The sequence below is a fragment of the Monodon monoceros genome, unplaced genomic scaffold, assembly GCF_005190385.1.
Source record: "Monodon monoceros isolate NGI ecotype Baffin Bay Population unplaced genomic scaffold, NGI_Narwhal_1 Super_Scaffold_13, whole genome shotgun sequence".
NCBI classification, from domain to species: Eukaryota; Metazoa; Chordata; class Mammalia; order Artiodactyla; family Monodontidae; genus Monodon; species Monodon monoceros.
Window position 1 is genome coordinate 18,071,099 of NW_021703769.1, and position 23,113 is coordinate 18,094,211.

The window sequence follows — 23,113 nt, forward strand, 5'->3', positions numbered from 1 at the left end:
TCAATTTTATCAGTCTGTGTTGTATTAAATCGAGGCTCCAGCATTCTGTCCTAGCTTACATAATTCTGAGAAAGAGGTTCTGGTGCAGTGTTTAGGCTCATTCTCCCAAAAAAATCAGGGCTGGCTCTCCTCCTGCAGTTGTAACAGAATGGTGAGCCTGGGAACGAGAGAGGGAAGAGAAGACATCAGGACCCGGCACAGAATAAGCCCTCGATGTTTATTTAAACATTTATTACATAAATCTTTAATGGCGGAGTCAAGGGCAGAGACAGCACTGGAGTCTGGGTTGTGGAACTTCCCAGGGTCTCAGTATCCTGGGCTCATGTGTCCCAGCTGCCACAAACCCTAGCATTGCTCTCCAAACGAACTGCTACATCTCCACCTGTAGTCTATCTGGGTGTAGGTGTGCTTTCCCAGGGACCTCTCTTGTAATAAACTCCCCAAGGGAAGTTGCCACCTGGCTGTCTCATAGACACCTAAAACAATGTTCTGACACATGAATTTGTTCATCTCTACCCCAGTCTTTCATATCTTAGGTAATGGTACCCTGGCCATTCCTTTATCTAAGTTAGAAATCAGGGTATCATCCTGGCTACCTTATTCCCCCTACCAGCATCATTACACCCCTACCAACATCTAATTTATTCTGTCTCCCAAACATGGCATGAATCTGGCCACTTCTCTCCATCACTATAGTTCAGAACACCTGTTATTTAATATTTGGACTCCGTGTCACCTTTTAACTGATGATCTGGCTACATTTTTCATAGAGTGGTCATTTATTCATTCATTCATTTCACAATTGTGAAATGAATCGAGCTCCTGCTGTGTGTTAGGTGCTCGTGATACAGTGGAAAGCAAAACAAAGTCCTTGTCCTCGTGGAACTAACATCCTTACAGGAGTCAGTTGTCTTTCCTAAAGCACAAATATCATCATGTCTGTCCCCAACTTATATCAATGGCATCCCATTACCATCAGCATAAAATCCAAACTCTCTACTATATTCTTCCTCTCTAGCTCATCTCATCCCACTATCCCTTTTGCTTATCTACCCAATCACATGGAAACAATTTCAGTGACCTATAAATTTATTTACTTATTTATTTATTTTTGGCTGCGTTGGGTCTTCGTTGCTGCGCGCAGGCTTTCTCAAGTTGTGGCGAGCGGGACCTACTACTCTTCATTGCAGTGCACAGGTTTCTCAATGCCGTGGCTTCTCTTGTTGTGGAGCACGGGCTCCAGGCGTGTGGACTTCAGTAGCTGTGGCACGCAGGCTCAGCAGTTGTGGCTCATGGGCTTAGTTGCTCCACGGCACGTGGGATCTTCCCAGGCCAGGGTTCAAACCCGTGTCCCCTGCATTGGCAGGCGGATTCTTAACACCGCACCACTAGGGAAGTCCCTCAATTTCAGTGGCTTAAATGCACCAAGCCTTTGCATATCTTGGAAGATCCCTCCCCTCATCACTTTGCCTTGCTAATTGCTACTCACCCTTCAGGTCTCGGCTTAGAGCTCTCTTGGCCAGGATTGCCAACTGTGTTAAGTCATGTTGGGGATAATGGAATTTGGAGGAGGTGCAGGATTCTCTGAGACCTGAAACCCATCCTGTCCCAACCACTTCTGCTCATTCCTTCTCCCCAAGTCTTTGAAAGAAATATGTGCCTAGAGAACAAGGCCAGATAAATGCACACTTTTGTGTGCATTTTTCTGAGGTTCTGGCCTCTTGCACTGGATTGAACAATGTGGATTTTTTTGACCTGGGCTGGAGGGAGACCTAACTGACCTCAGAAAAGGACATTCACCATTTGAGCACCTGAGTACCCATTCTATTTGGAGGAGGCCAGAGCCCAGCACGTTGGAGGTGTTTGTCTAGTGGCAGCAGCACTGGCGGGAATGACCTAACTGGACTGTACCTGCAATAGAATCTTAGCTGGCTTTTCTGACGCCAGTTTTCCAGCCCTTTTGTCAGTTCTACGAGCTACTTGATATTCTTCCAATGAGTCACTGTCTCTATTTAGGACCACTATGTCAACAGAAATAATAAACAAGTAGGAATAGAAAAGTTTTATTTGAGCCAAACTGAAGACTATAGCCCGGGAGACACAGACTCAAGAATTGCTTGAATTGTGTTCCTCCAGACTCCAGAATGGAAGTGGCTTATACAGTATAGGCAAAAATTGAAAAATTACATACAGTTGTTTGTCAAGAATTAGGACTGGAGCTGGCAAGAAGTAAGGATGCTTATTAAGCAAGGATTGGTTGGGAGTCAAAATGGTCACACAGTTACAAGGGGGAGACTTTAAGACCAGAAGTTGGAGCTGGCAGCTGCTAGTAGACATTGTTTTGAGAATGGCTGGTGGTGTCCTTGAGTTTGATACAGTTCAGAAAACTCAAGTTCTCAGTGATGCAGGAAACGTGTCTGAGACCACATCCACAATGGCCACCCAGCTCCATTTTGGATGCCTGAACCAGAGCCACTCCATTTTTATTTTTAAATGCATTCTTCAATGCTTAAAGCAGATGTAAAATGCATATCTGACAGGACATAGGACAGGCTGTTCTAGTTAGCGTAAAGTTCAAGCCAAATCGTGTATGAACCAGAATGACTTCCCCATACCTCAGCATGTGAAAATTTCTTCCATCAACTGGATGTGGTTTCTATTGTTGGAAACCAGACAACCTGAATGGTACAGTATCCTTTCTGTCTTATCCCCACCATGGGGCCGATCCCCAGTCCACACTCCAATGGCACGAAATGTCAACCCCAAGGATGATATATTCATCCTTGAGCAGGATAGTTCCACAGCAGGTCTTGACTTACCCACCCACCTCAGGCTTTCATTGATGGGTTGGAAACACAGATCTTAAATGGGAACAAATCCAGGCCATTTATCTTCTCAGCCACATGGGAGGACCAGAGGTTGTATTTCAAAAAAGAGCTAATTGTAAAGGAGGGAGATTCACCCTTGGCCCTGTGGCCCAGTTAGTATCCTGGCCTGTGGCCCATGCATATTGGCATGCCTCCTGCTTGGAGGCAAAGCCAGGGAGAGAGGAGCTGGACCTCTCCCTGGAGTCCAGTAGTCGTGGATGAATAGAAAATGTTTGTTGTTTTTCCAGACATTCCGTTGTTCCCTGATAAATGGGCACCATTGCTCCCTGCCTTTGTTACTTCACCATGCTCATGATTTATCGCCTTTCTATCTCTACTTCCATCTCCTGGCTTCTCCCTCTGGTGGGTGTATTGATTTCTCTTACCCCTACCAACTATTTGCTCTCACTGGGTCATAGCTTCTCGCCAGGCTCCTTCTGTCAACCCCACAGCCTCTTCTGCCCGGTGACTTTTCTGCCTCACTGCTTCTGCAGGCCACTCTGCTACGTAAGTTGATCCTATAGATCCAAACTTCCCAAAAGATAGTGTGATTAGTCTGTGATCACTGCTCATCCAGAGAGTCCTGCACAAGGCCTATGGTTTATGGCCACTTTGCTCAGAAAGGCTAAAGAAGTGTCAAACACACAGAGCAAATGGATTCCATTCCAATCCAGCATTTCAGACTCAACGTGTACCAACCTAAGCCTGTCATCTTCACTTCCAGGTCTGTTCCTTCTCCTGAGCACAGTGAACATTCTGCCATAGAGATCTGGTCTTCAAAAGGAAGTCCTCTCCTATACCTTACCTCTCCAGCTTCATCTCTCTTTGCTCCCTCTGTATCACAACCATCTGAACTTCTCAATACATACTTCTTAAAATGAAATCAGCTCTCCCCACCCTCTAGCCAGTGCTCTCTCCTTTCAACCACACTCCACACAAGGGGGCTTTGTTTGGACTTCCGTCTCAACTTGTATTTCCTTTTCTCTACGAGAGCCCAGCCTGGAGTGCTTGAACATCTTCACCTGCTGCACCATGAACCTCCAGGGCAGAAATGATGATTTATTAATCTTTGGGCCTGGTCCAGAGTGGATATCAGTATCTAAAGACCAACTTGGCAATGATCCTCAAAGATCCTTCCCCTAGAGTTTAGGATACATCACCCCCTCCATCCCCTGGTCCAGCAGCCCATCTTGAAGAGGTGTGTAAAAATGAGGGTCCTGGAGACAGCTGAGTAGGGTCCCATGGTCCTTTCCCTGTGCCAGAGACTGCTCAGGGTCTGCAGGCTAAGTCCTGAGAGCAAGTCTCTCCATGGAGTGGCAACAGCTGAGAGGACAACACAGTGACAATCTAGGTGGTCCTTTTCCCGGCCTGCCTGGGGCTTTGGGACTGCCTGCCTGGTCTAAGTGCCCCTCTGTGCAATGAGCTAATTTCCTTTTGCTCTGTTGATTTAGCTTGTGATGTTGCTGGGCTCAGGAGTGACTCAGCTGATTTGCCTTTTGACATGCTTGAAGTGGTGTAGGAGGGGGGCAGAATGGTAGGGGATCAAGTTGCAACCAAAGTTTGAGTCTTATGGTCATGAGGAGGCCTCTTCTCACGCCCATAAGACCATGGAGAGGGCCAGAAGGGTTAGGGCCTGGTCCTGAATTTACCCCAGGAGTGTGGCAGGAGCTGGGGAAACTCTGCTGGCTCAGGAAGGATTTTAAAAGTTGCAGGGTTCACACTAAAGCCCAGGCTCTAGGACTCTCCCAGCAAGCAGCCAGAATTAGTGGTGGGAGTCCAGCTGGCAGGTGATACAAAGCAAGAGGTATATCAGGCCCTTATATCAAGATTGAGACAGGAACCAGTCTTCATGAAAGTTGGGGAAGGAAGCAAATTAAAGAAACAAATTAGAGTGAGATCTGAAACAGAAATCAGCCCCGTGAGTCTGGGCACACGCTGGGTGGGGAGGAGAGACCTTAGGCTCAGAAGGACCATCATCCATTCATCACTCTGTGCTGGGCGCTGGAGGCGCTGAGGTGACTGAAGCCCTGGAGAAAATCCCTGTTTGAGCTGGGTGGCGAACCCAGACACAGTAAAACTCGGTTAAGGCTATGGCAGAAGTCAGCACAGGGGCTGCGGAGCATAGAGAATGAGGCTCTGCCTCTGCTTTTTCGGAAAGAGGGTCTAGAGGTCCTTCCTAATGGAGGGGGGCTCTGGGAGTCCTTTATAGTGGAGGGGAAGGACTGAGGGTCCTTCACAGTAGAGGCGAATTGGTAATGGAAGGATGTAAAAGCACTTACTAGGTGGAAGAGAGAAGCCTGTGTACTGGCATGGAGGTACGTTACAGCAAAGCCTGCTTGGGGCACTGCAGGTAATCAGATGGAACTGATGCATTGGGTGCATGTGAAAATGTAGCAGCAAATGTAGCAGATGTGGATGGGAGGCAGAAGAAAGGGCTGTACTCCTGGTTACGACTTTAGTGGTCCTGACCCCTTGCCCTTGCATCTGACCTGATCAAATTACAACTCTTCCTCTTAAGGAGAGAAGATGAGTGATAGCTTACTCCTCTTAAGTATGAGTTCCTTTTTTCTTTTAAGTGTAGGCATCTGACTTGGCCTGGCCTCAGGGTGAGGAGGGGAAATTGCAACTCAGTGGGTACTCAGGTGTCCAGGACTCAACCCCAAACTCACAAGGTGCTGGAACAAGGACAGTATGATTAATGTTAGACTACCCATTACTTCTCCCCGGTTGGTGTTGGTTCAAGAATGAGCTGGGGCTGACCCTGCATCTGGGTTCCCAGATGTTATAGCAGGGTAGAGATTACGTGATGGTTAGGAGAGCTGGGAGCCTTCTGGGAGGGCACTTGCATGACTGAGAGAGAAGAGCACAGCTTTCACTTCAGAGTTCAGATAGTCCTTGCTAGCTGTGTGTCCTTGAGCAAGTACCCAGTCTCTGAGCCACGGGGTCCTCAGCTGTGAAATGGCGATTAGAGCACCTGTTTCCTAGGGTTGTTTTGAGGATAAATGAGATAATTTATGTGAAAGAATCTGGCACAGAGTGGATATTTGGTTAAAGGGGATTCTCTTCTGCTTCTCCCCCATGACTTTATTCAGTGTGTATAAAGGGTAATAGCTGGCTACATAGCTTTTTAAATCAATAAGAGAAATAATACCTCAAAAGAAAAATAGGCAAAAGATAGAAGTAATTAGTAGAAGAATACATTTTAATGGCTATTAATCATATATAAATATAATACCAGATACATACAAATATACAGCTATATATATTGATATATATATTTCATTAACAAAAAAGGTAAGTTATAGCAATAATAAAATAACAGCTTGACAAAGTTTATAAAGCATTTAGTCATAAGCACATTGTGATTCCTTTCACAATTTATAAAGCATTAGTACTCTTTTTCTGTGAACTACCTATTTGTATCTTTTGCCAATTTTTGTGATGGAGTGTTGCTCTTTTCTTATTGGTTCATAAGAGCTCTTTATATAGATTAGATTTTAACCTTTTGATGGCCATATGTGTTACAAATATTTTTCCAGTTTATCATTTGTCTTTTGCCTTCATTTCTGGTATTTTGGTTATACAGAAGTTTGAATTTTTTTATGCAGTCCAAATCACCAGTGAATGTTTTCCTTTTTGGCTTGGCAAAAAGGATAAAGTTTCACAATACACAGCAGAGGAAAGGCTATCCCTAACATGAGATTGCTGGCTTGGGGTAGCATGGACTGAGACTACTTTATATAGATCTTCCTAGTCTCACTCCTAGTCTCTGACTCTAAGTTTCTTACGATGAAGTCTTCTTTTTTTTTTTTTTGCGGTATGTGGGCCTCTCACTGTTGTGGCCTCTCCCATTGCGGAGCACAGGCTCCGGACGTGCAGGCTCAACGGCCATTGTTCATGGGCTCAGCCGCTCCGTGGCATATGGGATCCTCCTGGACCGGAGCACGAACCCGTGTCCCCTGCATCGGCAGGCAGACTCTCAACCACTGCGCCACCAGGGAAGCCCACGATGAAGTCTTCTTATGAAGACTTGGCTTCCCACATAGGTGTGAGCCCAGGGAGAAAATGCTCTGATCACACAGACCTCAGTATGCTAGTCCTCTCAAAAGCTGTGTTTCTCATTGAAAATTAATTGACTACGATCTGGTTTATAGGTCTGAAAAGTTTGGTAACTGTGAGTCTGCCCTAGAGATGAAGCTGTTCTCAGTACTGACAAAATCAGGTTTCTGAGCTGTAAGTCTGAGAATCAGGGTCTGAGTTGAGTTAATTCATCCAGACCTTTTTGAGACAGGTCAGTCTTACCACCTTTTCTTGGAGATAATCCCCAACATTTCCAGTGCTATGCAAGTACCTTTCTCAATAATAGGTGGTGAAGGAGAATGTGCCAGAAACCCCATAACTAATAATAATTAATAATCACACTTACCCCCTAAATAAGCACTTTTTAGGTGCCTGGCACTGTTTTTAGCACGTTTAATGCACTAGTTAATAACCACAACATTTCTATGATGTCAACAATATTAGTTTCTAATTTACAGATGAAGAAAATGGGGCCCAGAGAAATGGAGTAAGTAACTTGACTAAAGTTACTAAGTCAGAAAGTGGTGCTGTCAGTATTTAACCCTGAAACATCTGTTTTCCTCTGTGCTTATGTTGGTAATAGTTAATTATGACCCTGCCTTGAATTCTCCCTTTAGCTTCGAGATCTTCACCATAATTATTCCACTATTCCAAAAATAAGTTGATAACCTCTTTCTCACTAATTTCTTAATTTCCTTGTGAATTTTCAAATCTCCAGCACGAAATCACACACGTGGGCACCTTGTGGGTAACTCACAGGTACCACCTGCCAAATTCTTCTTCCTGGAAAATGTGGGCTTCCATTCTTCCACTGGCTTCATGGCTGCTGTGTGAAGTGAAATTTTAAATATAAAGAGTTCCTTGTGCGTTGTCTCCGAGCCAGAAGAAGCAGCAATAGGCTGACATGTTCCATATGAGATCTTAGGCCTCAAGGAATATGTCTTTTCCTTACCGTTTTCCAAAGTATTGCTTTAGCTCTTTATTTTCTGAATGTGAATACAGAACTTTATTTATCAGCTTCAGATGGTTTTAGTAATGCTCAAATAACTAACATTGACCAGTCTATAATTGAATCAAGTTATTTGAAAAATATAAAAATACTTTGCAGTTTTGTTTTATGAAGTGCTATTTTTATGAAGGCTAGAAAACGTTCTGTAGACAGAAAACTGGGAAATAGAAAAGGAGAGTACGTTGTGCCGCAGGAAGAAACAAGAGAGAAAAACCGTGGGAAAAGCAGGAAAATTAATAACTGATTATCACTTACCGTTGCCAGTCACTGTGCTAGATACTTCATTTACATCATCTTGTTTAACCTCTGCAACCACCCTGGGACATAGATTTATTGCATCCATTTCGTGGATTAGGAAACAGGCTCAGAAAGGTTAAGTAAATTGCCCAGTTCATACCGCGAGGTGATTTGAGTACAGTTCTCTTAGACCCTCAGTGCCCTGGACACAGGAAGGAAGAAAATATCACAAAATTCAAACTGAAGCCTAGCAGAGACCTGAAAAGGTCAAAATGAAACTAACCGGAGATGAAGAAAAGAAGGATGATCAGAGTGACCGGAGAGGTTCTACTAGTCACTAGGAAGAGGTGTGGCCTCTGAATCTGCCGGCTTGGAGCAGGGCAGGGGCAAGTGGCTGGAGCTGGTGCTGATGGAGGTCAGGATGGAAGATGGCTAGAGGGCCTCAGCAAGTCAGAGAGGCTGTTGTTTCCAGGACAGCTGAGTGAGGAAGACCTGAGTTAAGGTAAAGACATGGTTGGCCTGGTGCAGAGACAAGGGCCCTGGTCCTCTCTAGCACAGAAGAAGGCTTGAACTCAGTGCATGGCTCCTCCCTTTTGGAGGGTTAGATTCTTTGTCAAAATCTTCCATCAGGAAAGCCAGACTTAGCCACCATGTTATCAATAATGCTCCAGCAACCCATCAAGATCTTTTCTGATGATATGAGTAGGAGTGCCACAGGAAGCTTTCAATCCATTCAAAAAGGTACTTACCAAAAAACCCCACATTTTTTTTTCTATGTGCCAGTTATGACTTAAGAGATGGGGATTAAATGGCATGCCTCAATACTTTGATCCTTGCCCTTTGCAACTACAGTTTAGTGGAGGAGACAGATACTAATCACATGATCATACAAATAAATGTAAAATTGAAATTTTAAAAGTGCTCCAAAGGAAGGCTTTGCAATACTGTAAGAGCATAATAAATAAGGCATCCTTGAGAAAGCAATGCTTGTGCTATGATGCAGGGAATGAGTAGAAGTTAATTATTTGAAGGAAGAATATTACATTCCAAATGGAGAAACCATCAAGTGCAAAAGTCTTTTGTTTTATTTTTTTTCTTTTTTTTTTAACATCTTTATTGGAGTATAATTGCTTTACAATGGTGTGTTAGTTTCTGCTTTATAACAAAGTGAATCAGTTATACATATACATATATCCCCATATCTCTTCCCTCTTGCGTCTCCCTCCCTCCCGCCCTCCCTAAGTCTTTTGTTTTAAATTGTTCATTCTGGAGGATGGAGGCTTAGTGCAAGTTCAGGACTTTGTACACATTTTACAGTCCATCTGGATTTCTCCTCTCCTAACTGGAAACTTCCCTAATGGACAAAAAGTCCACATTTCAGGTCAAAGATAGTGCTTTTGTCTTTAAGCGTAAGATGGTTTTTATTTATTCATGCATACATACATACATACATGCAAGTACCTATCCATCCAATCAGGTCTCCAACCAAGTGTCTATTCATTTATCTATTCATTCATCACCCATTCATATATCCATTTAATCATCCATCATACCAATCATCAATCCATGTGTCATCTACCCCTTCACCAGACAACCATCCATCTATCCATGCATCTATACACCAACTCACATTCTATCTCACCATTTGTTTATATATCCATTATCTGTCCACCCACCTACCTATCCATCCATTCGTTTATCCATGTGTCCATCAATTCATTTATCCATTGATGTATCCATATATTCATTTACCCCTCTGTGATGTAATAAATATGTTTGGTCTCTACCCCTGGTTCCTGACACAGAGTTCCTAAATCCCTTGGAATTTCCTGGGGGATAGAAAAATGTTTTGTTCTCATAAGGCAACTCTTGGTGGGCTCCTGTATAGCTTCAGAATGGGGCTGGTCACCAGAAAGATCAAGCCATGATTAGAAGTTTTGAACTTTCAGCCCCACCCCTTCATCCTCTGGGGAGGGGGGGAGGGACTGGAGATTGAGTTAATCACACCTACAGTGATGAAATTTCCATAAAAATTCCAGCTATGGGGTTCAGAGATGTTCCAGGTTGGTGAATGTATCCAGATAGTGGGAGGGTAGAACACCCCAAACTCCACCTGGACAGAAAATCCTGTGCTTAGGACCCTTCCAGACCTTGCCTTATATACCTCTTCATCTGCCTGTTCATTTGTATCCTTTACAATATTCTTTATAATAAACTGGTAAACATAACTAAAGCATTTCCCTGAGTTCTGTGATCTGTTATAGCCAATTATCAAACCTGAGGAGAGTCATGGGCAGCCCTGATTTGTAGCCAAGTTGGATAGAAGTGTGAGTAACCTGGGAACACTCTACTTGTGACTGGTGTTCAAAGTGGGGGGAGCAGTCTTGTGGGGATGAGCCCTTAACCTGTGGGGGTCTGTGCTAACTCCAGGTAGTTAGTATCAGAATTGAGTAATGCGAGGGAAAACCCCACACATTTGGTGTCAGAAGTGTTATGAATGGAGAAACAAGCTTTCTTTTACCCACCCCTCCTACCAACCAACAATTTATTCATGTATGCATTCACCCATCCCTCCATCCATCCATTCGTCCACCCAACTATCATTGTATTCATCCATTTATCATTCATCCATTTAATCATCCAAGTAAGTATTCATCCATTTTCCATCCACTTATTGACTCATTGATACATTCATCCATTTCTATTGCTTCTGTGACAAATTACCACATACTTAGTGTCTTAAAACAGCACAGATTTATTATCTTACAGTTCTAGAGTTCAGCAGTCCAAAATGGGTCTTAAGGGGTTAAAATTAAAATGTGGGTAGAGCAGCAGTACTTCTGGAGGTCCTAGGGGAGAATCTGTTTCCTTGCCTTTTCCAGCTTCTAGAGCCCACCTGCATTCCTGATCTCATGTCTCCTTCCCTGAACTTTAAAACCAGCAGCCTACCATCTTTAAATCTCTAAATCTGTCCCTTCTGCCTTCCTCTTATAAGGGTACTTGTGATTACATTGGGCCAACCCAGATAATCCAGGATTATCTCCCCATCTCAAGGTCAGTTGATTAGTAAACTTAATTTCCCTTTGCCACGTAAACTAAAATATTCACAAATTTCAGGGATTAAGACATCTTTGAGAGCCATTATTCTACCACACCATCTGTCCATTTATGCATTCATTCATCCATCTGTTCATTAGTCTATCTTTGTGTTCATCTACCAATCCATCAGTTTGGTCATCCATTCATTTATCTAGTACCTATGTACCCATGTACGTATGTATGTATGTATGTATGTATGTATGTATCTATTCATCCATCCATTGTCCACTTATTTATCCATTCGTCCAACTAATCATTCACTTGCCCACCACCCATTCATCTGTCATATTAGCCATCCATCCTAATTTCATTATTCCCATTTATCCATTCAATCATCCATTCCTCCACCAATCATTCATGCATCATTTTTTCTTCACTTTATTGTGGTTTGCTTTCCTGCGCTTCACAGATATTTCATTATTTTCCATGCATCATTTTAACTATCCAACCGTCCGTCTAATCATTCATGAGCTACCCTTATCTACCTTGTCTCTTTTAATTAACTAAACAATACGCTTCCAAGACTACACACACACACACACACACACACACACACACACACACACACACATACACACACGTCACCATCTGGACCTACTTACCAAAACAGATCATCCTACCTGGATCTTTGCCATTTGTTTTCAACCACCTATTTTTTTGATCCTAACTCCAAATGACTTGGAGCTCCTGGCTCCTAATCCTGACTCCATTTTGCCTGTGGTACTTTGTACTTGCTCGATGTCAATGGGTCTTCCAGGAATTTTACTTCGTTTACAGAGCTCTGCCTGTGGTGACCCTGATTTGCCCTTGCCCTTGTTAATGCCCAGGAGTAAGGAGAATAAGCAAACTTGCAATATGTGAGTATTTGTGCAGGGGAGGTATTGGATCAGAGCTGTGTCTCAATGTTTTCTCTGCTATACCCCCTGTGACCCCAATGAGGAGGTTTGTGTTTTTTGTTGTTTTTTTTTAACATCTTTATTGGAGTATAATTGCTTTACAGTGGTGTGTTAGTTTCTGCTTTATAACAAAGTGAATCAGCTATACATATACATATATCCCCATATCTCCTCCCTCTTGCGTCTCCCTCCCATCTTCCCTATCCCACCCCTATAGGTGGTCACAAAGCACGGAGCTGATCTCCCTGTGCTATGCGGCTGCTTCCCACTAGCTATCTACTTTACATTTGGTAGTGTATATATGTCCATGCCTCTCTCTCACTTTGTCCCAGCTTACCTTTCCCCCTCCCTGTTTCCTCAAGTCCATTCTCTACGTCTGTGTCTTTATTCCTGTCCTACCCCTAGGTTCTTCAGAACCTTTTTTTTTTTAGATTCCATATATACGTGTTAACATACGGTATTTGTTTTTCTCTTTCTGACTTACTTCACTCTGTATGACAGACTCTAGGTCCATCCATCTCACTACAAATAACTCAATTTTGTTTTTTTTTATGGCTGAGTAATATTCCATTGTATATATGTGCCACATCTTCTTTATCCATTCATCTGTTGATGGACACTTAAGTTTCTTCCGTGTCCTGGCTATTGTAAATAGTGATGCAAAGAACATTGTGGTACATGACTCTTTTTGGATTACGGTTTTCTCAGGGTACATGCCCAGTGGTGGGATTGCTGGGTCATATGGTAGTTCTATTTTTCATTTTTTAAGGAACCTCCATACCGTTCTGCATGGTGGCTGTATCAATTTACATTCCCACCAACAGTGCAAGAGGGTTCCCTTTTCTCCACACACTCTCCAGCATTTATTGTTTGTAGATTTTTTGATGATGGCAATTTTGACTGGTGTGAGGTGATACTTCGTTATAGTTTTCATTTGCATTTCTCTAATGATTAGTGATGTTGAGCATCCTTTCAAGTGTTTGTTGGCAATCTGTATATCTTCTTTGGAGAAATGTCGATTTAGGTCTTCTGCCCGTTTTTGGATTGGGTTGTTTGGGTTTTTTTTATATTGAGCTGCATGAGCTGCTTGTAAATTTTGGAGATTAATCCTTTGTCAGTTGCTTCATTTGCAAATATTTTCTCCCATTCTGAGGCTTGTCTTTTCGTCTCCTTTATGTTTTCCTTTGCTGTGCAAAAACTTAAATTTCATTAAGTCCCATTTGTTTATTTTTGTTTTTATTTCCGTTTCCAGTGAGGAGGTTTGGATGAAAACTATACTTCTCACCATCTAGGTTGATTTTTTCCCCCAGGGAATTAAGACAAATAGTAGTGAAAATATTTATGGTGTGATGGTCATAAAGCCATTTTGAAAATTACAAAAAAATCTCCAAAATTGCCATTATATAAGGAAAAACTAATAAAATATGGCTAACTTTATTTTTAACAAGTTTTGTTCCTCTCCCAGACTTTTGCCCAACAAATACTAGTAATAAGTTGGGAAAGCATCTACTACTGAAGCAAAAGCATTAATAGTGGCGACAACTATAGAATCACCACTCCCTCACCAACACCGTCATGATTTATAGTTGTCAGAACTGGTAATGGTCTCTCGCCACAGGCTGAGCCGTAGACGGTACACCATGGGCTATGTGACATTGCCAGTGCTCAGCTAAATGCCACCCCCTGCTCTGTTGCTCAGGAGAGCACATCAGAATACAAATGAATAGGAGTGACATTATTATAAGAATATCTGCTCCCATTTATTTATTTTTTTAAAAGGTAAATCATTTAGGGCTTCCCTTCCCTGGTGGCGCAGTGGTTGAGGGTCCGCCTGCCGATGCAGGGGACGCGGGTTTGTGCCCCGGTCCGGGAAGATCCCACGTGCCGCGGAGCGGCTGGGCCTGTGAGCCATGGCCGCTGAGCCTGCGCATCTGGAGCCTGTACTCTGCAACGGGAGAGGCCACAATAGTGAGGGGCCTGTGTACCGAAAAAAAAAAAAAAAAAAAAAGGTAAATCATTTAGACTGTGCTCCTTTGTATATGATCAGTGACAAATTACCGTATACTTCATAACTGGCCATGTCAAGACCTAACACTGAGAACCATGGCTAAATGACTGCTAGATTCCTGTATAGTTTTAAGGTCAAGAATCCATCACAGGCACATGTTTAAATTGGAATGAAATTGTCTGAGCAAGTCTTGGTAGCCCAGCTCTTCTCCTGCAAATGCCATTCACTTGTTGGGTAAGCAGAAGGCAGAAGGTACTTCATGGAGCTCAACACTGGCCAGTCCTTTGAGGGCGTTGTTTACACTTCTTCAAAACCATTCAAGAAAAATTTAATGAAAAGTGTGCTGTTATCCAAAAGAATATTTCAGAAATGCATGAAGAGGGACAGTGCCCTGGCAATTCTCTATGATCGATCAGTAGTCTGGTCTGGAAAGATGTCACACCTTAGCAGTTGGAAGATTCTACAGCCCTGAGTCAAAAGATTTTGGAGGCACTGACATTTCAACCATGTGAGGACACTGGTTTATGAATATGGCCTCTGGTCATCACTAAGACACATGCAAATTATACAGAATGGGTTTATACTCTGATGTCTCATGTATAAAATACTACACCTGAAATCCTCAATGATAATTCTTGGGTTTATGCCAAAGCTCTTTTACATGCTGCATCTCATTTGACCCTGACGGCACCCTAATAAGTTGCCTAGACGGCATTATCCCCATTTTACAGGTGAAATGGCTACATCATTGTGGTCACTGTCAAAGTTAATGTCTGGAGATGGCAAATAGGTTTTACACTGCAAGCCCTTCCTAGTTGGTCTTACCCCATATAGGTGGGGACAGTATAAGAGTTTGAATCCCAGCATGTGGAGACCATTGAGGGCCATCCTGGAGGATGGCTACCACACTTTGCCCTGGCAAAAACATGGAAACTAATTAATTAATTAAAAAGAAACTGTAGTGCTTTATTCCTACAGTGAAAACAGCATTGCTTTTTTTTTTTAATAGTCAATTTGCAGATAATCATGTGTCTAAATTGGTCAGTAATGTTGATGGCAGAATTGTGTACATAAGGAAAAGAATTCCACAGCAACTTGAGGCTTGGTAAAAAGCTTCAGCTTCAGCAAGTTGTTATGGCTAAAATGGTCTGTGGCTGCAGGAAAGTACACTTCTGAGTGAGAATGAAGGATTTATGGAGCTATTTCAGGGTAGGGTGACCAGTGTTTTCAAAAAATCCTGTCCAAGAACATTTGAGGTGTGACTTTCCATAAATCATAGTTACCAAAAGTGAGCACAGTCATTTATACATATAAACTCATTTAAAAAAATCAGAATAGTGGTTGTGCCATACATGGGTGAGAGAGCCCTACAGCACTTTAAGAGTTAAATCAGCCCAATTAATACACAAGGGATGGAGGTCACATATCAGCAGAAGGCACTTGAAAAGACAGAAGGTCCCTCAGGCCAAAGGCAAGGACAGAGATGGACTTGGGTCGAATCAATGGAATTAATATGTTTCAAAAAAAAAGCCAGGGGCTTCCCTGGTGGCGCAGTGGTTGAGAGTCCACCTGCCGATGCAGGGGACACGGGTTCGTGCCCCGGTCCGGGAAGATCCCACATGCCGCGGAGAGGCTGGGCCCGTGGGCCGTGGCTGCTGGGCCTGCGCATCCGGAGCCTGTGCTCCGCGACGGGAGAGGCCACAACAGTGAGAGGCCCGCGTACCGCAAAAAAAAAAAAAAAAAAAAAGCCAGTCAACAGAAGGGGGAAGGTCTACACAGAACTTGGGAAAATAGGGGCCAGAGGAAAGGATGTAATTAACAATTTGTTCAGCAGTTACCATGTGCTAAATTTGTACAAATAATTTAATCCACACAACAACCCTATTATCGAAATCAAAAAACTTTAAGTTAAGTGACTTTCCTAAAGTCACCAGCGGTAGAGCTGGAATTGAAACCAGATCTCTTTGTCTCCAAAGCCTGTGGGCTTAACTATTCTTATCCAGTTTTGTCCTGGGGAAAGTGCTTTTGGCAGGCCAGGGCAGTGCCACTGGCTATACATATTTTTTTTATTTCTTTTTTGGGAGTTACCTCCACACACCATGGGTCACTGGCGTTTTCTCAGTGGCAAATTCACAGGCACATGATTTCGAGCTGGAAGGGAGAATAGAGCTGATACTGCCCACCCTCCTGTTACAGATGATATCTGTGAGTTCATTTTTTATTTTTATTTTAAAAAATATTTATACATTTATTTATTTGGCTGCACCGGGTCTTAGTTACGGCACCTGGGATCTTCATTGCCACGTGCATGATCTTTTAGTTGCGGCATGTGGGATCTAGTTTCCTGAGCAGGGATCGAACCCAGGCCCCCTGCATTGGGAACACAGCGTCTTAGCCTCTGGACCACCAGGGAAGTCCCTCTGTGAGTTTATTTTTGCAAACTGCCATGAACCCCTCTCCACCAGCTCTTGGAGGATAAGGTCCATGATATAGCAGGGAATTCCATTTTTGGCAATTGGTGAGAGTGACTCTAAAGGGATGCAGTTGATTTCCTTATGTGGTTTGTTGGATTCGTCACGATCTAATCAGAAAACAAAACATTCTGAGAGGTTAAAACACGAGGACTTTATCTGAGGACAAAGAGGTCTGGGACCAACATGCTTATAAATTGGCTCAGAATTGTTTGCAAGGGCAGCATTATTGGAAATAAGTGTATGGCCTCATAAGATGCTACTTTGAAGGACAAAATTCATTGGGGTGATCATCCTGGTATACTTCCGATCTCAGCTAATGGGCAGCTTTCCTTGACCTCCTTGATCAAGGCAGATCCTTTCAGCACAGGCTCTCATGGCACCAAGTGACCTTCCTTTATGGCACTTACCACTGCTGTTATGTTTTACATTTGTTTGCACGATTATTTGACTAAACGTCTGTCTTCTTCACAGATTGCAAGCTCCAGGAAGGCTGAGTTTGTGCTGCATTTTATTCACCGTTGTATCCCCAGCACCCAGTACAGTGCTTGCCAGTTGCAGGTAATCAGTGAATGTCCTTTCAACGTATGTGTTCGATTGTAAGCATCAATCTCCTTAGGTATCCACCCAAGATAAATGAAAACATATGTCCACACAAAGACTTGCATGTAAATGTTCATAGCACCGTTATTCATAATAGCCCCAAAGTGGAAACAATCCAAATGTCCATTAGTTGGCGAGTGGATAAGTATTGTAAAAGACAGCATTATCCATACAGTGGAGGACTCCGCAGTGATAAAAAGGAATAAACAGATAATATATTCTACAACGTGGATGAACCACAAAGATGTTGCATTAAGTGAAATAAGCCAGACACAAATGACTGCATATTGCACTGTTCTGTAAGGATGAAATTTCTAGAAAAGGCAAAACTATAGAGAAGAAAGCAGATCAATGGTTGCCTGGGCCTGGGAGTGGGAGTGGGGAGTGACTGCAGACAGGAAGAAGGGAGCTCCTGGGGGAGGTGGAAATTTTCTAAAACTGGATTGTGGTAAAGGTCGCACCACTGTATAAATTTACTAAAAATCATTAAACTGTGCACTTGTGGTAGGTGTGGGGTACGGTATGCAAACGGTCTTCGATAAAGCTGTTAAAAATGTTTAAAAGAATCAGTCTCCTTACTTAGTCATTTTATCCCATCTTACGTTCTGGGAATACTATTTCTGTGGGACATTGTGCCAGAGACTGCTAAGTGAGTCTCTCAACTCTTTAGTGACAGAATCTCAATTTTTTAAATTGAAGTATAGTTGATTTACAATATTGTGCTGGTTTCAGGTGCACAGCAAAGTGATTCAGATATATATATAGATAGATGTAGGTAGATCTATATATACTTTTTCAGATTCTTTTCCATTATAGGTTATTACAAGATATTGAATATAGTTCCTTGGGCTATACAGTAGGTCCTTGCTGTTTATCTATTTTATAGATAGTAGTGTGTATCTGTTAGTCCCGTACTCCTAATTTATCCCTTCCCCTGCTTCCCCCTTTGGTAACCATAAGTTTGTTTTCTATGTCTGTGAATCTGTTTCTATTTTGTAAATAAGTTCATTTGTATTATTTTTTAGATTACACATATAAGTAATATATAATTGTCTTTGTCTGACTGACTTCACTTAGCATGATAATCTCTAGGTCCATCCATGTTGTTACAAATGACAATATTTCATTCTTTTTTATGACTGAGTAATATTCCATCATATATATATATATATATATATATAGAGAGAGAGAGAGAGAGAGAGAGAGAGAGAGAGAGAGAGCACATCTTCTTTATCCATTCATCTGTTGATGGAAACTTAAGAACATCAATTTTTAAAAATATTTATTTATTTATTTATTTGGCTGCGCCGGATCTTAGTTGCGGCAGGCGGGATCTAGTTCCCTGACCAGGGATCAAACCTGGGCACTCTGCATTGGGAGCGCAGAGTCTTAACCACTGGACCACCAGGGAAGTCCCAAGAACCTCAATTTTTAACTTGACACATAGCCAAGCAAAACTTTTTTAAAGTACCATATTTCCCAGCCTCCTCTGCAGCTTGGTGTGGCCATGTGACCGAGTTCTGGCCAATGAGATGTAAGCAGAAGTGATGTGTAGTATTTCCAGGAAGGCTGTTTAAGGGACATGACTCAACTCCACTTTTTCCTGTCTTTCCTTTTTTCCATCCAAAAAAATAGGGACTGGTGTTCCAGCAGCCACTTTGGACCATGAAGTGACCTTGGGAATGAAAGTCAATGATGGTGGAGCAAAAATACTGAAGCCTGGGTTACTGGCAATACCACAGAGCTCCATGCCTCCCTTGCACTGCCTGCTTCCCAGATTTCTTTTATGCAAGACAAAAATAAACTTCAGTGTTACTAATGCCCTTTGTCCTTTTGTGTGTGTGTGATATGTAGGCAAATCTAATCCTAATACTAGTTTAAATAGGTATTAAATGAAAAGGGCCAAATAATTTTGAGAAATATTATGTTAAAGTTTAACAGATTTCGTTAATGCAGGACTTCTCAGAGTTTTTAATGAACAATGGGAGCTTCCAAGAGGGGCTCAAGTATACACAATGTCCAAACCAACCTGACCCCCAAACTCTTTTTAGTGGAGCATCTCATGAGAAGAATGATTTAGAGCAAAGGGAAATGTTACTTTAAAGAAATCCACATTTTGGCCTCTTCCTTTCTAATCCATCCTTCTTCTAGGCTGCTATAGAGATCTTTCTAAAACATAAACTTGATGGTATCACATCCCTGTTTGAATGATTCTTGTAGGAAAAAGTTCAGACCCCTTCATGTAATGAATAAGACCTCTTGTAATCTGGCCCCTGTCTTCTCTCTAGCCTCACCCTAGCCATCTTACTCTCAAATCATGAACTATTTGTACCGCTGAGAATTGCATATGTTCACCCCAGTCTCTCTGCCTCTGCAGCACATGCTGTGTCTCCTGAGTGGAACACTTTCCACCTGCCACCTTACCTGCCATTCTACCTTTGATGCTTTAGACCAGGCTCAGGTATCAGCTCATTCATATCCATTCATACTTTGAGCAATTCCTACTATGTAGCCAGACATTGTACTAGTACTTGAGTTACAAAGCCAAATAAATAGTCCTTGCCCTGGAGGGACAAAGAATCAAATCAATGTAGATAAGAACTGCATTAGTCAGAGTGTACTAATGGCCGTAACAAACAACCTTCACACTTCAGTGACTTGACATTTTGACAGTTTATTTCTCCCTCATAGCACAGCCCAGTGCAGGGAAGCACACGGGTTCTGCTCCATGCGGTCAGTTGGTGACGCAGACTCATGCCATTGCCATTTTCTGGGGCCTCTTGATTCCTCCACTGGATAGTTCTGCATCTGGCCAGCAGATGAGGGTAGGAGAAGAGTTTGGAGGATCACACAGGAAGTTTTAGGGGATGCTTAGACATGGGATATATTTGTGTCACTTCTGTCCAGATTCCGTTAGAGTTCAGTCACAAGGACCTATCTGATTACTGAGAAATGTAGTTTTGCTATGATCCTAGGAGGAAAATGAAATAGGCGGGGGAAAGTAGCCTTTCCTCTGCCAGAGATATATAAACAAGAACAATATAGAAGCTCGCAGTCAAATGGAGGAAACAGACAAGTGAACAGAGGCAGGAAGGCAAGAGAGAACATGGTCAGGCAGGATGCAACTTGTGTTTTTAGAGTTACTGTCACAAAGTTCCAGAACTGTTGGCAGCCCTCTCATGTCTCCCCTTCAGAGCGCCTAAGGATTACTCTTCTGGGGCCCTTTGTAAACATGGATGTACTATGTGGTACAGAAAGTCATGCATCACCGATGTCACCCCCACGTCAGAACTTCAGGGCCTCTTAGTGTCAGCCATCTCTGTCCCAGCCGCTGCTGTGGCATCCAGCTCTGCATGGGCTCCAGTTCCACAAAGCTGCATCCTGATAATCCTTTGCCCCATGGCCCTGCTGCACACTCCTTAACACTGAAGTTTGGGACACCACAGAACCTCACTTGGCATCTATGCGTGAAAAACTGGAATGAATAAGAATTCAGTCAAGATGAGCTGGTGGATAAATTTCCTTCCCTTCCCTCTCCCACAGGCTGTACTGAGACTCATTTTATGTGGCTTCTCAGAGGATAATCCCTTGAGTGGGAGCAATAAGCCACACTTAGTGGAGGCCACATGAATAATCATCCTGGTAATGGCTCTTCCCTCTTCCCTACTTTACTCCTTTAAAAAAAAATTATTTATTTATTTGGCTGCGCCAGGTCTCAGTTGTGGCACGTGGGATCTTCGTTGCCATGTATGAGATCTATGCTGTGGCATAGGGCTCTTTTTAGTTGCAGCATGTGGGATCTAGTTCCCTGACCAGGGATCAAACCCAGGCTCCTGCATTGGGAGCACAGAGTCTTACCCACTGGACTGGCAGAAGGAGAAAGTCCCCTACCTTACTTCTTTTGCCTCTCACTCCTGCCCTACAGAATCAGCCTCTGCATTGTGGAGAACCCAGGCTAATACGTCTCCATGGATGGGTACAGCTAAAAGACACTTAGCTGTCTGTGTTTCCCCTCCAGCCCCTGGATACCACGGAAGTGTTTTAAGGGTCAGATTCCACTAACCTTGGTCGGTTCTACAGACTTGACTCTTTGAAGGTCAAGCCTGCTACCTCTCCTGAGTATAGCTACCAAATCTTTCCTTTGCTTGTACCTGTACCATTCATTTGTGAATCAATCATGCATTCCTATTGATTTCTTGTTTAGTGATATAACATTTGTGTCTTTGCGTGTGTTTAATTTCTTATGTGCTACTGACTTTTCTCAAGTTTAAGAACAGGAATTACTGACAAATCTACCTCCCTCCCCCCTCCCCCTCCCACACCTCACAACAGTGTCCTTGCTTTTATGCTTTGGCATGCACACTCTCCTCCCTCTGCCTGGAGTCCCATTCCTCCCCCACCTCATTTGTGCTATGTCATCTTTTGTGGGCACAGGATTTGATTGTGTGAAAGGAGGGCCACTCGACTCCCATGTTGGACTCACCAAGTCTGCCTCTGATATAACTCAGCTCCCAGCCCCTTTCCAGAAGCTAATGTTCACAAACCCAAGTCCCATGAGCAGTTTTAGACCCTTGATCCTGGTGTCAGACTGAGGAGGCTGTAGCTACCAGCTGTCTGGTCCTGCTTCAGCCCCTGCAGCCACTGGTTCAGGAGAGCAAGTCCGCTCTGCATTGGGAGAGTCAGCAGGGACAAGCAGCTCTCTGCATACTCACTCACCAGCAGCTTGGCAGGACTGGAGTTCTTCAGGATCCATGTGTCAAACTCTGCCTTGTCCTCAGCTAGACTATAAGCTCCCTGAGGTCAGAGATGTCATCTGCCTTGTTTAATATCTAGAACAATACCTGGAACATAGGTGGTGCTTAATAAATATTAGTGTAAGGAAGGAAGAAAGAGGAGGGAGGAGGGAAGGACCGTGATACATCTTGGCCAATCTTGAGTCAAATGAAAGAAATGTGCACAGGTGAGGTAGACAGGTGGCAGGGGGCGGGGGGCTGCTATCTTTGTATTTTCAAACTGGAGAAATCTCTGGTGTCTGCCGAGAAGTGAAGAAGTGGTCCTCGGAAGAGAGTTGGGCCATGGGATGAAAATCATAGGAATGCTGGGGTTTCAAAGACACTAAAAATATCCTCTCTCTGGGGGTGCAGTAAGGCTCTGCTAAATCATTACAGCTACCTCTGACAAAGTCAAAGCATGTTCATCTTAAAAGTATCAGACAAACAGCTCTTGGAATCATCAGGACTCAGATCATTCCTACTTTAATTAAGGTAAAATGAGCCTCCACAGTCAGAAGCCAACCATTTTATTTTTTGTGGGTGTTAAGGAAACACCTGTGATGGAGGCAAGCAGGGGGTAAGGTGGTGAGGTGACTGCCACATCTGGGGGGGGGGGCAGTAATGGATGCCATACAGAGTATTCAGCCAGACAGGCCCAACTCCCCATTCATTTCTGCCTGCATCTATTTTCTTTATAACATTTATCACTACCTCTCCCCCTGTATTTGTTTATTGTCTTTCTTTCTCCTTAGCAGGTCCATTCCACGAGAGCAAGGCCTTTGTCTTATTGACCGCTGTATCTCCTGTCTTAGATCAATGCCTGGCATTTAGTGGGCATTCAAAAATTAGCTACTAACGAACGAATTAAAGAATATTAAACAATTAGTTGAATCACTGCCATATGCTGGGCCCTGTCCTTGAGGATGCTGCAAGGATGGTGAGGGAGACAGGCCTGAACATAAACACACCATAGCTCGACACCTGATTTTACGGAGGTATATCCAAGGCGCCGCAAGACCCCCGGGGCTAAAAACTCCCCGGGTGTGCGGGGGGTCCTTGGGAAGAAGCCCG

General features: G+C 43.2%; 1 long non-coding RNA gene across 1 annotated transcript in view; it reads left to right on the forward strand.

The window, feature by feature from the left end:
* Positions 1-19,090, forward strand: part of LOC114894988 — a 58,305-nt gene extending 39,215 nt beyond the window's left edge. The window contains exons 3-4 of the long non-coding RNA XR_003793368.1: positions 17,142-17,228; positions 18,906-19,090. This is a non-coding gene — a long non-coding RNA (uncharacterized LOC114894988). The remainder of the gene's footprint in view (positions 1-17,141; positions 17,229-18,905) is intronic.
* Positions 19,091-23,113: the final 4,023 nt, after the last annotated feature.